We start from the raw sequence: 18402 nt of genomic DNA on the forward strand, positions 1-18402 counted from the left end.
GGACACAATTCTGCAAATGTGATCAAACCAGGTTTGTCATCATTCCCTTTCTCTTGTATTTTATACCTTTCTTTATCAAGCCCAGGAACATGCAAGCAATCTGCACTATCACTATCATTGAATTATACAAAAGTCATAAAACATGGAAACTATCAGATTTCTTCCTAATCAGCCCATGCCAACCATGCTCTCTATCACATCACCTTCAATCTACTTGTTTTGTACTTTGTGGGAACTGTGCATCTGTACCCCTTGGTCTCTGCTATATAATACTCTCGGTCCAGACCATTTACTGTGTACTTCCAGATTGTCATTCTTGTACACCTTTTGTGCCCTCTGGTTTTGGTTGGATCTTCCCATTCTTCCAACCAAAATGTAACATTTCATTTGCCACCCAATTGCTGTTCCATTGACTACATGAAATGTATTACTAATCTGCTCTCTGGCATAACATAGAATAAGTGTAGGGGTGATCGTGGTAGGACTGGACTCGTTGGGCCATTTTCATGCTGTATCTCTAAACTAAACTGTTTCGCCATGCATCAAAGTTACATGTCCTTGGCAAATTTGGAGACTATGCCCTGTGCACCCATTTCTCTTCCGTAGATATTGTTTGGCCTGCTGAGATTTTTCCAGACTTACTTTTTTTATGTTATATTTGCTGTTTTAGCTAGGTATCTGTTATTGTCACAACATCATAAGTGCAGCTCATTTGGTTAATATGCTACTCGAGTTCACATACACCTCCTGATCCGCTGAGTTGCTCCAGCAGTTTGTGCCTTTTTCTCCATCAACTGTAAGCCCATTTTAGACTTTCTTGTACTTTCTCATAGTTTGAAGATAGACTCAAAAAGCTGAACTCAGCGGGACAGGCAGCATCTCTGGAGAGAAGGAATGGGTGACATTTCGGGTTGAGACCCTTCTTCAGACTAGTTTGAATCTGTCTAAAAGCACGTGCAAGCCTCCTACAAAGACACGTTCCAGCTCTTGAAGAGAAAGCCATCCAGATTGTACTTGCCCCATCTAGCTCGCAACCGGCCTCTGTGCTCAAGATGGCAAAGTCTGCGCCACCTCATCAGTCATACCATCCATGCTATCCCATGGTGTCTAACATGGTGTTCTAATACTCACTAGCACGTGGTTGAAAGTGCAATCCACAGGTTGCATCTTTGAGGTCCTGTTTCTTAAGCCCCTGTCCCACTTAAGAAACCTGAACGGAAACCTCTGGTGACCTTGCGCCCCACCCAAAAAAAAATCAAGGTCGAGGTGACCTGCAACCTCCTACCACCTCCCACGCATATGTTGGAAACCTTCTTCGACTATGAAGAAAACCTCCTTCGACCGACAGCAACCTCCTTCGACTAATTTGAAAACTGGCTTCGTTAAATTGGTCCGCGATTGAACACCCCCTTCAACCTTATACAACCAAACTGAAAACCAACAAAGACCAGCGTCGACTGGTTACAGCTCAGTTGATCACGTGATGAAATGATGTCATGAATGGGTTTTTTTCTTACAATAAAAGTCTCCCAGGTTTAAAAAAAAAATCATTCTGAACCATGAGAGCAGGGAAGGAACAAGTTAGGTGGATGTTACTAAAAGTACATCTACTGCTGTCAGCAGCAGCCCTTTTGCTTCTGTCATGCAGGGCTACCTCCTCCTGTGGCATGTCATTCTGCCACTCCTCCTCCTAGGTGTGCGGCACATGCATAGCAGGCTTTTTGGAGGGTTGTGCCCAACCCCTGCGAGTCTGCCTTTTGGGAACTATCACTTCTACAACTTTCCTCGGCTAAAAAGAACTCTGCAACTATGATTGAGCACGCCCAGGAGTGACAAGAGGTCACATGCTTATGTTAATATTAACCTTTTTTTCACCCAGTTTTTTTCCACCCGGGAGGTCTGACCTTCCACTACCTTCAACCTCCCGTGACCACCTTCGACTAGCATCGCAACCGGCTTCGATTAAAAAATTAACGATTTTTAAAACGGCAACCTACTTTTAGTCGAGGTCGGTTTTGATTTTGTTGAAATAATCGAAGGAACATAGAAGAAGCCTCGACTACGTGGAAACCACTTTCGACCATTAGGGAGAGTGACCAAAACCTCCGTGAACCTCACAGAAACCTTGGGTGGGGCGCAAGGTCACCAGAGGCTTCCGTTCAGGTTTCCTAAGTGGGACAGGGGCTTTAATCTCTCACTCCCCCTAAACTGCCTGCAGGAACACTTTATCCCCTTTTTCTCCGTACATCAGTTATTTTATTGCGATGCTCATTGATCCGAATCATAGCTCTATTACAACTCTATTCAGCATAAACGTTAACAAAATAAAAGAGAAATTGAATACTTTTTAAACCATTCAGATGCAATGTAAAATCACAGCTGTCCCCAGGGATAAAAGGTCACACATATGGTGAAGCAAAGCCAAGCAGTAATCCAATTAGGTACAGGAACAAATCACTGTAAAACAAAAATACTTTCACAGACTGGAGGGAAATAAGTCTCAGGAGGACAGAAAGGTATTGACCTCAGCTAAAGGCAACAAATGCTGCCTACAGAGCAATCAGAATCCTACTTTGGAGATAGTTGATAACTGCATAGAAATAGTAAAATCTCTTTTTAAGCTTGTTCAGAAGTCAAGAACCATTAAAGCAGCAGATAATTATAAAAGATTCCTCAGGTGAATTGCCACACTCTAAAAGAGTTAGAAATAGCTCCCTTTCGTTGATCTACATTACAGTACTCTCAGCTCATTCTTCACTCTTATCAACCATGCTCATGTACTGTTCTCAAAAGAACCACAGTTGTAAATGCCAGGAGAGATGAAACAACAATGAGAATATTCAATACAAAATCAAGGATTCACCAAAAGATGCTAAAAAAAACAAAAAAACAGCTATTGCTCATTGACTGTCGAGTGCACGTAGCTGTTAGCTCACTCTTGATATGGACATTAAACGTCATCATTTCACACCAATGTTGAATAAATCAAATCCAGAAAAGAAAATTATCCCACACATCTGATTATAGGCAAGCAGCAAAAGATACTGACTGGCCTATAAATTGGATAACCCCAAGAAATGGGCAGGAATTTCAGCAACTGGTGAACCTGTGTTTGGAGGAATTCCGGCAGCAAGCCAATTTAGCGCTGCTTGCTTAGTATGAGGTACGTATGCAGCCACCACATCCAAACAACAAAGGCTAACTTGTCGTTCATAATTCCTAGTTGGCACTGCGTTAAAGTGAGTAAGCATTTCTTAAAGGAAAGGTGCATAATATGTAGAGCAGATGCTGGGGTTCTGCAAATGAAATTGACCTGAAAACAAAAGAAGTATGGAGGTACAAGACACTGCAGATATAGGAATCGGAATCAAAAAAAAAGTTCTGTCGGAATAATGGTGTGCCTCAGAAATTGGTGCAGGGGATATTGCTGTTTGGGGTTTATATTAATGATTTGGGTGAGGATGTAGAAGGCGTGATTAGTAAATTTGCAGATAATACATAAAGCAGGTAGTACCGTAGATAGCAAAGATGATTACAGCAGGATCTTGATCAGCTGGGCAAGAGAGCTTAATGCAGATAAATGCTAGGTGTTGCATTTTAGGAAATCAAACCACGGCAGGAGATTTACAGTGAAAGGCAGGGCCATGGGGAGTGTCGTAGAGCAGAGGTCCTTGAAAGTCGTGTCGCAGGAAGAGAGAGTGGTCAAGAAGGCTTTTGTTACGTTGGCCTTCAGCAGTCAAGATATTGTATATAAAGTCTGTTACAGTTGTATAAGATATTAGTGAGCCTGGATTTGGAGTATTGTATTCCGTTTTGGTCACCCTGCTATAGAAAGGATGTTGTTAAGCTGGAAAGACTGCAGAGACGATTTACAAGGATAGACACAAAAATGCTGGAGTAACTCAGCGGGACAGGCAGCATCTCTGGAGAGAAGGAATGGGTGACGTTTCGGGTTGAGACCCTTCTTCAGACTGATGTCAGGGGAGTGGGCAGGACAGAGATAGAATGTAATGGAAGACAGTAAGACTAGTGGGAGAACTGAGAAGGGGGAGGGGATGGTGAAAGAGGGAAAGCAAGGACTATTTGAAGTTAGAGAAGTCAATGTTCATACCGCTGGGGTGTAAGCTACCCAAGCAAAATATGAGGTGCTGTTCCTCCAATTTGCGCTGGGCCTCACTAGGACAATGGAGGAGGCCCAGGACAGAAAGGTCAGATTGGGAATGGGAGGGGGAGTTAAAGTGCTGAGCAACCGGAAGATCAGGTAGGTTAACGCGGACTGAACGGAGGTGTTCACCGAAACAATCGCCGAGCCTGCGCTTGGTCTCGCCGATGTACAGCAGTTGACACCTGGAATATCGATACAGTAGATGAGGTTGGAAGAGGTGCAAGTGAACCTCTGCCTCACCTGAAAAGACTGTTGGGGTCCTTGGATGGAGTTGAGGAGGGAGACAAAGGAACAGGTGTTGCATCTACTGCGGTTGCAGTGGTAAGTACCTGGGGATTGGGTGGTTTGGGTGTGAAGGGATGAGTTGACCAGGGAGTTACGAAGGGAACGGTCTCTGCGGAAAGCAGAAAGGGGTGGAGATGTGAAGATGTGGCCAATAGTGGGATCTCGTTGGAGGTGGCGAAAACGTTGGAGGATGATATGCTGTGTGCGATGGCTGATGGGGTGGATGGTGAAGACAAGGGGGACTCTGGCCATGGGGAGTGTCGTAGAGCAGAGGTCCTTGAAAGTCGTGTCGCAGGTAGAATGGGGGGAGGGGGAGAAAGAGCAGAGCTGAGGGATATCGAGGAGACCCTAGTGTGAGCCTCATCTATAATGTAAGAGGGGAACCCCCATTTCCTAAAGAATGAGGACATCTCCGATGATTCAGTATGGAAAACCTCATCCTGGGTGTAGATGCGGCGTAGACAGAGGAATTGGGAGTAGGGGATAGAGTCTTTACAGGTAGCAGGGTGGGAAGAAATGTAGTCTAGATAGCTATGGGAGTCAGTAGGTTTATAGTAGATGTCGGTCAATAGTCTGTCTCCTGTGATGGGGACGGTGAGTTCCAGAAACGGTAGGGAGATGTCGGAGATGGTCCAAGTGAATTTGAGTGCAGGATGGAAATTAGTGGTGAAGTTGATGAAGTCGGTGAGTTCTGTATGGGTGCAGGAGGCAGCACCGATGCAGTCGTCAATGTAGCGGAGGTAGAGTTCGGGGATAGGGCCAATGTATGCCTGGAACAGTGATAGTTCGACGTACCCTACAAAGTGGCGGGCATGGCTGGTGCCCATGCGAGTGCCCATAGATACGCCTTGGATTTGGAGGAAGTGGGAGGAGTCGAAGAAGTTGTTGAGGGTAAGGACCAGCTCTGCTAGGTGGCGGAGAGTATTGGTAGACGGAAATTGGCTGCTTCCTCGGTCGAGGAAGAAACGGAGGGCTTTAAGACCTTCCTGGTGGGGGATGGAGGTGTAGAGTGACTGGACATCCATGGTAAAGATGAGGGAGTCGGGGCCTGGAAAACAGAAGTAATTGAAGAGACAAAGAGCATGTGAGGTTTCTTGGACATAGGTAGGGAGGGATTGGACCAGGGGGGGGATAGAATGGAGTTGAACTATGTGGAAATTAATTTGGTTGGACATGATCAAGCAGAAACAATGGATCTGCCAGGACAGTTCTGATTATGGATTTTGGGGAGAAGATAAAAACGGGCTGGGGAACGTTAAGGTTGGAGGCTTTAGTGGGCAGAGAGTCGGAAGTAATAAAATCAGAAATGGTGTGTGATATTAAGTTCTGGTTCTCCAAGAGGAGGGGCCATTTACAAGGATGTTACAGGAACTTGAAGGCCTGAGCTAAAAGGAGGGTGAGCAGGTTAACACTTGATTTGAATGCAAATAAGATGGAAATCATTAAAATGAAATGAAATTTAAAATGTGCAAATTAAATTCATCTGAAGTGTGTGAATGTGCAGATGGCGATCTATGTGCAATTCAGAGTAAACAACTAAATTAGCTGATGCTGAAGTTAGGGTGTTGTTTACAGTTTGGGATTTTACAATGCAAAAGCGAGGGAAAATCTGCGTGATCAGCAACATTTCACTGGAAAATTATCATCCGAATCTTCAGTGATCTTCAGTGATCAGCGAGACTAACTAGTGTTGGGATGCTCAAATTTTACTGGATTATGATCACATGAATAATCACTCACCAGTTGTTCGAAAAGCTCAGTGAACTTAAGGTTACGACAAAAGAACGAAAGGGCAGTATGAAACAAATAATTTACCTTGAAAATTTCACGTCCACTGCTTTCTTTCACAAATCAGTGTTGAAGTCAATAAATGATTTCTAAAGAGCATTTTTGTTTAAACAGGAAGATTATGGGGAGTTGCCTTCTTGACATAATTCAATTTTTAAAATCTTATTATTGTGATAAAATCATGTGATAAAATATTATTATTGAGAAGGTGTTGCAGCATCTGGACACAGAATGGTGAAGGAGTAGCAATATACTTCTAAATCAGGATGGTGTGCATCTTAGAACAGGAGATAGTGGTCCCATGTGTCTGTTCTTCTTAGTGGTAGGGAACATAAGGATGAAAAGTGCCATCAGAGTAGTTTTGGCAAATGTATTTTGTAGATTTAAAACATTGCAGCCACAGTGTGTGGTGGTGGAGTGAGCAAACACAGATGCTCCCCGATTTACGATGACACGATATTTTGACTTTATGATGGTGCAAAGGCTGGGCAACGGCAGCGAGCCGCACGTCACTTTCGATCACGTGATCAAATTGTATTAAATGCATTTTCAACTTACGATATTTACAATTTACGATGGGTTTATCGGAACGTAACCCCATCGTAGGTCGAGGAGCAGCTGTAGTTCAAGCTGGTGAAAAGGATAATCAAGGGCTGTTTAAGCAAACAAAGGATGCAGATTAAATGAATAATGACATGGAGAAAATAAGGGCAGATGTGACAAACAGTGTGACTTTTAATATTCATCTTTATTGAGAGAGTCTGAAAAGCAAAATACCCTTTTTTTTTAGCTCTTTCTTCTATTTGTGTTAGTTTAAATACCCGGGAACCTCGAGCTTCCCCAGGACCACCACCTGGTGGCAGAAGTGGGAAGAATACCAAGTCAATGCTTTAAAATAACATTGACAATTCTTACTATTTTGCTGAACCTTCAAAAAGATTAAAGTACACAAAAAATAAATATAATAACAAGAACAGAAAATCACAAGAACAGCGAGATTGATAAAGATTCATGGATAGCGGGAGAATTTTCTGCAAACCCTAATTTATCTTAATAGTTTGGAGTGACGTAAAATGCAAACTACACAAAATTATATTAGATCAATGAACAAGTCACTTATGTTTTGGTTGTTATCCAAAAATTAGAAAACATTGAACTGTACTTAATTTTACTTCTACTGTCTACAATGTTCTTTTTGCTTAGAGGAGCCATTTCCCTGGTGTCCTCCCCAGCCTCATCTCCCCAGTCATAAACTGGCCATGCACATCTCATTCCAATGGATTGCTCCCGTTTATTCTTCAGCTATTTCAAACAGGAGGATTGATTGAATATAGTTGCTATGTCATGTTGACTCCCAAGAGGAGGAAGTACAATATAATCTTTGTACAAACTGAAGGCTTTGTGTCTCAATGCAAGGAGTATTCGTAATAAGGTGGATGAGTTGAACGTGCAGATAGCCATTAATGATTATGATATAGTTGGGATCACGGAGACATGGCTCCAGGGTGACCAAGGCTGGGAGCTGAACATCCAGGGATATTCAATATTCAGGAGGGATAGAGAGAAAGGAAAAGGAGGTGGGGTAGCGTTGCTGGTTAGAGAGGAGATTAACGCAATGGAAAGGAAGGACGTTAGTTTGGAGGATGTGGAATCGGTATGGGTAGAGCTGCGAAACACTAAGGGGCAGAAAACGCTGGTGGGCGTTGTGTACAGGCCACCTAGCAGTAGTAGTGCAGTTGGAGATGGTATCAAACAGGAAATTAGAAATGCGTGCGACAAAGGCAAAACAGTTATAATGGGTGACTTCAATCTACATATAGATTGGGTGAATCAAATTGGCAGGGGTGCTGCGGAAGAGGATTTCTTGGAATGTATGCGGGATAGTTATCTAAATCAACATGTAGAGGAACCAACGAGAGAGCAGGCCATTTTAGACTGGGTATTCAGTAATGAGGAAGAGTTAGTTAGCAGTCTTGTTGTACGTGCCCCCTTGGGCAAGAGTGACCATAATATGGTTGAGTTCTTCATTAGGATGGAGAGTGACATTGTTAATTCAGAAACAATGGTTCTGAACTTAAAGAAAGGTAACTTTGAGGGTATGAGACGTGAATTGGCCAAGATTGACTGGCAATTAATTCTAAAAGGGTTGACGGTGGATATGCAATGGAAGACATTTAAAGACTGCATGGATGAACTACAAAGATTGTTCATCCCAGTTTGGCAAAAGAATAAATCAGGGAAGGTAGTGCATCCGTGGATAACAAGGGAAATCAGGGATAGTATCAAAGCGAAGGATGATGCGTACAAATTAGCCAGAAAAAGCAGCATACCAGAGGACTGGGAGAAATTCAGAGACCAGCAGAGGAGGACAAAGGGCTTAATTAGGAAAGGAAAAATATATTATGAAAGAAAACTGGCAGGGAACATAAAAACTGACTGCAAAGGTTTTTATAGATATGTGAAAAGAAAGTGATTAGTTAAAACAAATGTAGGTCCCTTGCAGTCAGAAACAGGCGAGTTGATCATGGGGAACAAGGATATGGCGGACCAATTGAATAACTACTTTGGTTCCGTCTTCACTAAGGAAGACATAAATAATCTGCCGGAAATAGCAGGGGACCGCGGGTCAAAGGAGTTGGAGGAATTGAGTGAAATCCAGGTTAGTCGGGAAGTGGTGTTGGGTAAATTGAATGGATTAAAGGCCGATAAATCCCCAGGGCCAGATAGGCTGCATCCCAGAATACTTAAGGAAGTAGCTCCAGAAATAGTGGATGCATTAGTAATAATCTTTCAAAACTCTTTAGATTCTGGAGTAGTTCCTGAGGATTGGCGGGTAGCAAACGTAACCCCACTTTTTAAGAAGGGAGGGAGAGAGAAAACGGGGAATTACAGACCAGTTAGTCTAACATCGGTAGTGGGGAAACTGCTAGAGTCAGTTATTAAAGATGGGATAGCAGCACATTTGGAAAGTGGTGAAATCATTGGACAAAGTCAGCATGGATTTACGAAAGGTAAATCATGTCTGACGAATCTTATAGAATTTTTCGAGGATGTAACTAGTAGCGTGGATAGGGGAGAACCAGTGGATGTGGTGTATCTAGACTTCCAGAAGGCTTTCGACAAGGTCCCACATAAGAGATTAGTATACAAACTTAAAGCACACGGCATTGGGGGTTCAGTATTGATGTGGATAGAGAACTGGCTGGCAAACAGGAAGCAAAGAGTAGGAGTAAACGGGTCCTTTTCACAATGGCGGGCAGTGACTAGTGGGGTACCGCAAGGCTCAGTGCTGGGACCCCAGCTATTTACAATATATATTAATGATCTGGATGAGGGAATTGAAGGCAATATCTCCAAGTTTGCGGATGACACTAAGCTGGGGGGCAGTGTTAGCTGTGAGGAGGATGCTAGGAGACTGCAAGGTGACTTGGATAGGCTGGGTGAGTGGGCAAATGTTTGGCAGATGCAGTATAATGTGGATAAATGTGAGGTTATCCATTTTGGTGGCAAAAACAGTAAAGCAGACTATTATCTAAATGGTGGGCGATTAGGAAAAGGGGAGATGCAGCGAGACCTGGGTGTCATGGTACACCAGTCATTGAAAGTAGGCATGCAGGTGCAGCAGGCAGTGAAGAAAGCGAATGGTATGTTAGCTTTCATAGCAAAAGGATTTGAGTATAGGAGCAGGGAGGTTCTACTGCAGTTGTACAGGGTCTTGGTGATACCACACCTGGAGTATTGCGTACAGTTTTGGTCTCCAAATCTGAGGAAGGACATTATTGCCATAGAGGGAGTGCAGAGAAGGTTCACCAGACTGATTCCTGGGATGTCAGGACTGTCTTATGAAGAAAGACTGGATAGACTTGGTTTATACTCTCTAGAATTTAGGCGATTGAGAGGGGATCTTATAGAAACTTACAAAATTCTTAAGGGGTTGGGCAGGCTAGATGCAGGAAGATTGTTCCCGATGTTGGGGAAGTCCAGGACAAGGGGTCACAGCTTAAGGATAAGGGGGAAATCCTTTAAAACCGAGATGAGAAAAACTTTTTTCACACAGAGAGTGGTGAATCTCTGGAACTCTCTGCCACAGAGGGTAGTTGAGGCCAGTTCATTGGCTATATTTAAGAGGGAGTTAGATGTGGCCCTTGTGGCTAAGGGGATCAGAGGGTATGGAGAGAAGGCAGGTACGGGATACTGAGTTGGATGATCAGCCATGATCATATTAATGGCGGTGCAGGCTCGAAGGGCCGAATGGCCTACTCCTGCACCTAATTTCTATGTTTCTATGTTTCTAAACCATTATCCATTTCCACAAAGAATAGAACCACATTTATGTTTCTTCCGTTCTATTAGATGGTGCAGTTCACATAAATAAATCTACAGCATCACATATCAGCCATCCTGAACAGCCCCAAATTAACTTCAACACAATATTCTTACAATAGTCGAATCAATTATGTGTATAGGCTAGAGGGCAGGGGGGATCTGTATAGGCTAGGCTTGTGGATTACAATACAATTTCTGAAGAGTTGAAACATTTTTTTTCTCTCCAGGGTTACCCTGTCTCCAGATATTTTTTTACAGTTAATTTCATTAGTGATTTAATTTAATAATTTGGTTTGTATTATTCTTTTTCCAAAACTTTTTAACATTGTGTATAAAGTGGGGTACCGCAAGGCCCATTGCTGGGAACCCAGTTATTTACAATATATACTAGACCAAGTGCAGACCCGTTGGGTCCCGTTCCCCGAACGCAATATTCCTCCAAACTGCGCAAGAGCAGCTGATGGGCCCGCACTGCACAGGCACGACTGCTGTGTTCAAAGTTGTGCCATTGACGGCAGAAATTAAGTTAACGTTGAGAAAGTGAATAGAGGACCCGTGGAGCCATTTGTAAAATACAACAAAACTTATCCGTGGAGCCATTGAGTCCCTGTTGTGAGGCCAGGCAAGTACATGTGGGGGAAAAAAAATAAATGGTGATCTGAAAATCGGCAAAGGCCCCAACTGCGCAAGTGCAGATACCAGGCCCACTGAGCACACGTGGGGAGACGGAGTCATTTTTCGTCACCAGCGCCATTTTCAATTGTGAAGTGGCTGATGGGCCTCCCCCAACAGTTGCAGTTGCAGCCGGCAAGTGGGGCGCTGTTTCAAGTTAATTTAAGTTTTAAATGTCAATAACTTGTCAAATATAACATCAATCTGAATGAAACGTGGCTAATGTACATCGCTGGACAATGGTGAGTAATGTGGGACTAAAATTGTTGCGGAGTTTCGGGAAAAAACAAATATATATATACAAACAAACACGAGTTTTAGTAATATACTAGATACTAGACTAAGTAGGACCTGTTGGGTCCCAGCATCACATGGGAGGGCTGGTCTCCCAACGCAATATTCCACCTCTCCACCAATTCCAATATTGCTGGCCGGGGGGGGGGGGGGGGGGGGGTGCTTTCTGGAGCACTAGTATGGGTTTTGTTGGCTGAAGGGACTGGTTTCCAGAGGGCTTCCTTCACTCCATAGATGCTGCCTCATTCGCTGAGTTTCTCCAGCATTTTTGTCTACCTTCGATTTTTCCAGCAACTGCAGTTCTTTCTTAAACATGGAAAAAGAGATGTTATGCTAGGCGTCCCTGTAGATTGTGACTTTGAATTAAATAATGGATGGAATAATTTATGCGATCGATTGAGGTAGGTTGCGAGATGGATTTCAGCTCAAGTAGTGTTTTAGCTAGATGAATGCCAACACATTAAAGGGTCTATCTTTCAGCGCATGGAAAAGTAACGTGTGGCAAAGCATTCATGAATTACACACAGGACAACAGTTGCATTCAAAGAACTAAATAAGGCTGCAAATGGTTGAGACCACAAAAGAAACATCTTAACCTCTGAAGCACCCTAGGGAAGAAGTTTTAAACTGAACCTAGAGAAATGAAGTAGCAACTGGTTTAGAAACTGTTAATTTTGAGAACAGCTTTTAACACGCAACTTAAAAGGATATCAGTAAAATGTATTAAAAAAAATACCGATTCAGAGTAAACTCTGAGAGCCCCGTTCACATAACCAGTAATTAATACCTGGAGTAGGGAGGTAAAAGTTCCTGAGTCATGCAAGTGACAATTAGCATCGAAGATGGAGGGGGCATTCCACTGTGCTGCAGCAAGAACTGAAAGATCTAAATAATCACCATCATTTCTACTTTGCGATCTTTCTTGGCCTTTTTGTTGAAAGCAACTGCTTTTATAGCCCAAAAATAATTCTATGACTCGTTCTTCAATCATCCTTTAACTTCCCTCACAAACCTACCTCCTGGCAAACCATTCAATCCAACACAATGTTTAAGGCAGCAACCTTTAAGGATAAAGAGAGTTCAGACATCTATTGATCTTGCTCTGCAGTTTCACAGAACAAGGCTGCCAGTTTGGATTCATGGTAAATGTGGTTGATCTGGGCTTCTCAATGTTAAAAGGAAGCAGCAAGATAGAAACAGTTTGTTCTTTAGCTTTGACTGGAATAAAAACAAATTTGATCAATACAGTTGTCTATAGAAAGCATTCATTCTGCGTTTTCTTATAATACAAAAATAAATGTTTTAGCTTTCATTTTATTCACTCTGATGGGTCTGGATTATTATGTATTGAACCCGATGTTACATCATCCCCATCAAACAGTGTAATGTCATAAGATGTTAAGTGACAGGAGTAGCATTAGGACATTTGGCCCATCAAGTCTACTCCGCCATTCAATCATGGCTGATCTATCTCTCCCTCCTAATCCCATTCTGCTGCCTTCTCCCCATAACCTCTGACCCAAACCTACAGTGCCCTCCATAATGTTTGGGACAAAGACCCATCATTTATTTATTTGCCTCTGTACTCCACAATTTGAGATTTGTAATAGAAAAAAATCACATGTGGTTAAAGTGCACTGTCAGATTTTCTCAACGCAAAACATCACCTATTCCTTCGCTCCATGGATGCTGCCTCACCTGCCGAGATTCTCCAGCATTTTTGTCTACCTCAGATTTTATTAAAGGCCATTTTTATACATTTTGGTTTCACCATGTAGAAATTACAGCAGTGTTTATACATAGTCCGTCCCCCCCCCCACCCCCCCCCCCATTTCAGGGCACCATAATGTTTGGGACACATGGCTTCACAGGAGTTTGTAATTGCTCAGGTGTGTTTAATTGCCTCCTTAATGCAGGTATGCCTAGTCAGCACCTAGTCTTTCCTCTGGTCTTTCCATCACCTTTGGAAACTTTTATTGCTGTTTATCAACATGAGGACTGGGGCTCACGTTGTCGACCTCCCCGTGGTGAGCCCTGTCAACTGAACTCAGTCAGGCGAATGACAACAAACAGAGACTGCAGCAGCGCTACAGCTTGGCGCCGACCCAGAGCATGTGCCCTTTTTAGGACAGGCACCTATGGATGTCGAACCGGATGGCATCACCCTGCTGCAGACCTCTGCTGCCTCAAACGCAAGAAGAATATGAGGATCAAAGTTAAGTAAGTAAGTACGTTTATTGGCCAGGTATTCACATACAAGGAATTTGCCTTGGTGCTCCGTCCACAAGTAACAACATGACATACAGTGACAGTTACGAATGACTCACAAACACTAAACATTAATAATAATAAAACATTAATGATAAAACACCATTGATCAAGCATTTTTGGCTGTTGAGTAGAGCAACTACTCGTGGATTAAATTGTTTTTATGTCTGGCTGTGGCAGCTTTGGCAGTCCGGAGTCGTCTTCCAGAGGGAAGTGATTCAAAGAGTTTGTGGCCAGGGTGAGAGGGGTCAAAGATGATCTTGCCCGCTTGCTTCCTGGCCGTGCCAATGAAAGTCAAAGAAGCCATTATGAGACCGAGAAACAAGAATAAAACTGTTAGAGACATCAGCCAAACCTTCTTCTTCTTCTTCTTCTTCTTCTTCCCTTTGCTCCTCTGGGGAGCATAGGCCATTGACAAATGTCCTCCACCTCACTCGGTTGTTGGCAGTTCTTTCGAGATCTCCCTAGTTGAGCTCACTCTCAGACATTTCTGTCTGAACACCTCTTCCCCAGCTGTTCCTGGGGCGACCTCTCTTCCTTTTTCCTTGGGGGTGCCATTTCAGGGCTTGCCGGGTGATGTTTGTGGCAGGTTTCCTGAGGGTGTGTCCAATCCAACTCCATTTTCTGCCTCGAATTTGGAAGTCAATGGGTTCCTGGCTTGTTCTTTTCGACAGGTCCACATTGCTTACTTTATCTCTCCACCAGATGTTAAGTATTCAACCAAGGCAGGTGTTAATGAATGTTTGCAGCCTGTTTGTAGCGTGTTTTGTTGTTTTCCATGTCTCTGATCCATACAACATTACCTGTTTCACATTTGAGTTAAAGTTGTGTATTTTTGGTGTTGATTGAGATGTGTTTTGAGCTCTTCCTGAGCACGTTAAACACCACCCTGGCCTTATTGATTCTACTTTTTATGTCTGCCTCTGCCCCTCCGGTGATATCCACAACACTGCCTAGGTACGTGAATGTTTCTACCTCCTCTAGAGCAGTGCTGTGCATAATGCCCCTGTCCCACTTAGGAAACCTGAACGGAAACCTCTGGAGACTTTGGGCCCCACCCAAGGTTTCCGTGCGGTTCCCGGAGGTTGTAGGTGGTTGCCGGAGGTTGCAGGTAGTGGAAGCAGGTAGGGAGACTGACAAAAACCTCAGGGAACCTCCGGGAACCCGAAGGAAACCTTGGGTGGGGCGCAAATCCTCCAGAGATTTCCATTCAGGTTTCCTAAGTGGGACAGGGGCATAAGGATAGGGTTGCCGGTTTTGGAGTGGATCCTCATCACCTGCGTCTTTACTGTATTAGGTGTAAGACCAAGTTTTGTTGCAGTTTGTGAGAGTCTGTCCGTCTTCTCCTGCATTTGTATCTGTGTGTGTGAAAGGAGAGCTATGTCGTCTGCAAAGTCAAGATCATCTAGCTGTTCCCACTGAATTCCATTACAGCTTCCTGAAGACGGTTGAGGATGACCCGGCTGAGAATTTTACTGGGTTCAGAAGGTAAAGTGATCCCTCGGTAGTTGTCGTTTTTTTTAGGTCACTTTTTTTGGCAGTTTCACGATGTATCCCTCTGCCCATTCTGTGGATGTCTTTTCCTCTTACCAAATTCTCCCAAAGAACCCATAGAGCATGTCTGTTGACGAGTCTATATCTACTTTCAGAGCTTCAGGTGGAAAGCAGTTTTCTGTTGCTTGATTGCAGCCTTAATTTCTGATTTTGTTGATCTGTCACACTTAATTTGTAGTGGTATCCTGTCTTTGGGAATCTGTGTCTGTACAGCCAGTGGTGGCCTGTTTAGGACTTCTTCGAAATGTTCTACCCATCTGTCGAGCTGTGCATCCTGGGTTAAAAGCAGTTGGCCGTTCTTGTCTGTAATTGGTTTAGATCTACCTACGCAGATATGTCCCAGACAATTTCCTTGTGATGGTATATAACTACCTCATTTTCCCTTGAGTCGCCACCATTTCTGCCTCTTTGGCTAGCCTCTCCACCTGTGTTCTCTTGTCCCCCCTGATGTTCTTTCACACTTCTTTGTGGCAACTGTTGTACTCCTTTTGGGCCAAAGCCTTTTCAGTCTTGTTCTTGAGTTGTTTACTTTCTCCTTTAACTTTCTCCTCTGTTGGACTGTGTTGAGGGTTTCTGATGTCATCCACTCTTTGTGCTTTTGGGTCCTTCTCCCCATGGTCTCCTCACTGGTTGAGCTCCAAGCAGCTTTTAGGTGTTCCCACTCCTCATTAATTGTCTATCCTTCCTTCCTTCCTACTCCGCTGTAGCTCTGTGTTTTCCCTTGAGAGGGTATCCTTGAACTACTTCACCACTTGAGCACTGCTGAGGTATTCAATGTTGTATTTAGCTCCTTGGCTTTTGGCCTGGTGGCGTCTCTTCAGCCTCAGCTTGAATTTCTCTACCAGGAGGTGGTGGTCTGAAGCTGCGTCTGCTCCTCTTCTTGTTCTGGCATCTTCCATGGACCTTCTGAAATTTTTACAGATACAAATGTGGTCAATTTGATTTTCTGTGACATGATCTGATGATCTGATGATCTGATGACACCCAATTTGTTTTGTAGATTGTTTTATGAGGGAATACACTTCCCCCATTCAACAGGTTATTGTTAACGCAGGTCTCAGCAAACCTCTCACCATTTTCATTCATTTTCCCCACTCCATGCTTTCCCATTACTGCCTCATATCCCTCGTTTTGGCCTCCAACCTTAGCGTTAAAATCACCCATCAGGATAATGTGGTCTCTGCCTCCATTACTACCAAGTACGTGGTTCAAGCTGTCATAGAACCTGCCTTTGACCTCATCCTGTGCATTGTTGGTGGGTGCATAACATTGGATTATGTGGGCTTTCACTCTCTTGTTGTTGGTTTTGAATGTTGCGGAGATGAGGCGAGAGCTGATGCCGTTAGAGCCTTTCTAGTATCCTTCATCATCATGATGGCCACTCCCTCTGTATGCTTCGCTCCCTACTCTTCCTGTCCAGAGTAGATAATGGACTGCCCGCTGACCAATTTGATCTTCCCTGACTGTGTCCATCTTGTTTCAGCCAAGCCCAGGACTAAGAGATTGTAGGGCACCATTTTGTTGGCAATTGTGGCAGCCTTGCCAGCCTGGAACATGGTTCGGATGTTCCGTCCCCACAAGGATGGTTTTCTTGGGCATCAGTGGGTGTGTCAGCTTCCCAGCGCCCTTGCGGGTTTGGCTGGAAGCATCATGTTCCCCATCGCTGGGGCACCTTCTTCAACAAAGTGTGTAATTTGGGTTTCATTCGTCAAATTTTGTGTAACTCATTTCCAGGGTGGGGTAGTTAACTCCACGCCCAACCCCCAACCTGGAGGACCAGGGACTGCTTTGTCTGCCTCCTCACCCGAGACCTGCCCGGTTTGGTTGAACCTGCCAGGGATATGAAACCCCATCCGGCATAGCTCTCAGGATCACTGGAGTACACAAGCCTCTCCTCCATGTCAAGGTTGCTGTCCAGTAACCTTAGGCTTACCAAAATCAATTGTTTGGAACATCATTAAAAAGAGAGCACTGGTGAGCTTACTAATCACAAAGGGACTGGCAAGCCAAGGAAGACTTCCACAGCTGATGACAGAAGAATTCTCTCTATAATAAAGAAAAATTCCCAAACACCTGTCCGACAGATCAGAAACACTTCAAGAGTCATGTGTGGATTTATCAATGACCACTGTCCACAAAAGACTTCATGAACAGATATACAGAAGCTACACTGCAAGATGCAAACCACCGGTTAGCCGCCAAAATAGGATGGCCAGGTTTCAGTTTGCCATGAAGTATTTAAAAGAGCAACCACAGTTCTGGAAAAAGGTCTTATGAACAGATGAGATGAAGATTAACATATCAGAGTGATGGCAAGAGCTAAGTATAGAGGACAGAAGGAACTGTCCAAGAAACACGGTGGTGGGGGTGTTATGGCCTGGGCATGTATGGCTACTGAAGGTACTGGCTCACTTATCGTCATTGATGATACAACTGCTGATGGTAGTAGCATAATTCATTCTGAAGTGTATAGAAACGTCCTATCTGTTCATGTTTAAACAAATGCCTCACAACTAGTTGTCACAGCAAGACAATGATCCCAAACATACTGCTAAAGCAACAAAGGAGTTTTTCAAAGCTAAAAAATGGTTAATTCTTGAGTGGTCAAGTCAATCACCCGATATGAACCTAATTGAGCATGCCTTTTATATGCTGAAGAGAAAACTGAAGGGGACTAACCCCCAAAACAAGCATGAGCTAAAGATGGCTGCAATACAGGCCTGGCAGAGCATCACCAGAGAAGACACCCAGCAACTGGTGATGTCCACGAATCACAGACTTCAAGCAGTCATTGCATGCAAAGGATATGCAACAAAATTCTAAACATGACTACTTTCATTTACATTACATTGCTGTGTCCCAAACATTATGGTGCCCTGAAATGGGGGGGGGGGGGGGGGGGGACTATTTATAAACACTGCTGTAATTTCCACATGGTGAAACCAAAATGTATAAAAATGGACTCTTTTAAAATCTGACAATGTGCATTTTAACCACATGTGATTTTATTTATATTACAATTCCCAAGTTGTGGAGTAGAGGCAAACAAA

At 43.6% G+C, this 18402-nt stretch overlaps 1 protein-coding gene across 1 annotated transcript in view; it reads right to left on the reverse strand.

Moving 5' to 3' along the window:
• Nucleotides 1-18402, reverse strand: part of klhl32 (kelch like family member 32) — a 152618-nt gene that overhangs the window by 99340 nt on the left and 34876 nt on the right. The gene's annotated exons all lie outside the window — the stretch shown is intronic.

This window comes from Amblyraja radiata, chromosome 5, assembly GCF_010909765.2.
Source record: "Amblyraja radiata isolate CabotCenter1 chromosome 5, sAmbRad1.1.pri, whole genome shotgun sequence".
Taxonomy (NCBI): Eukaryota; Metazoa; Chordata; class Chondrichthyes; order Rajiformes; family Rajidae; genus Amblyraja; species Amblyraja radiata.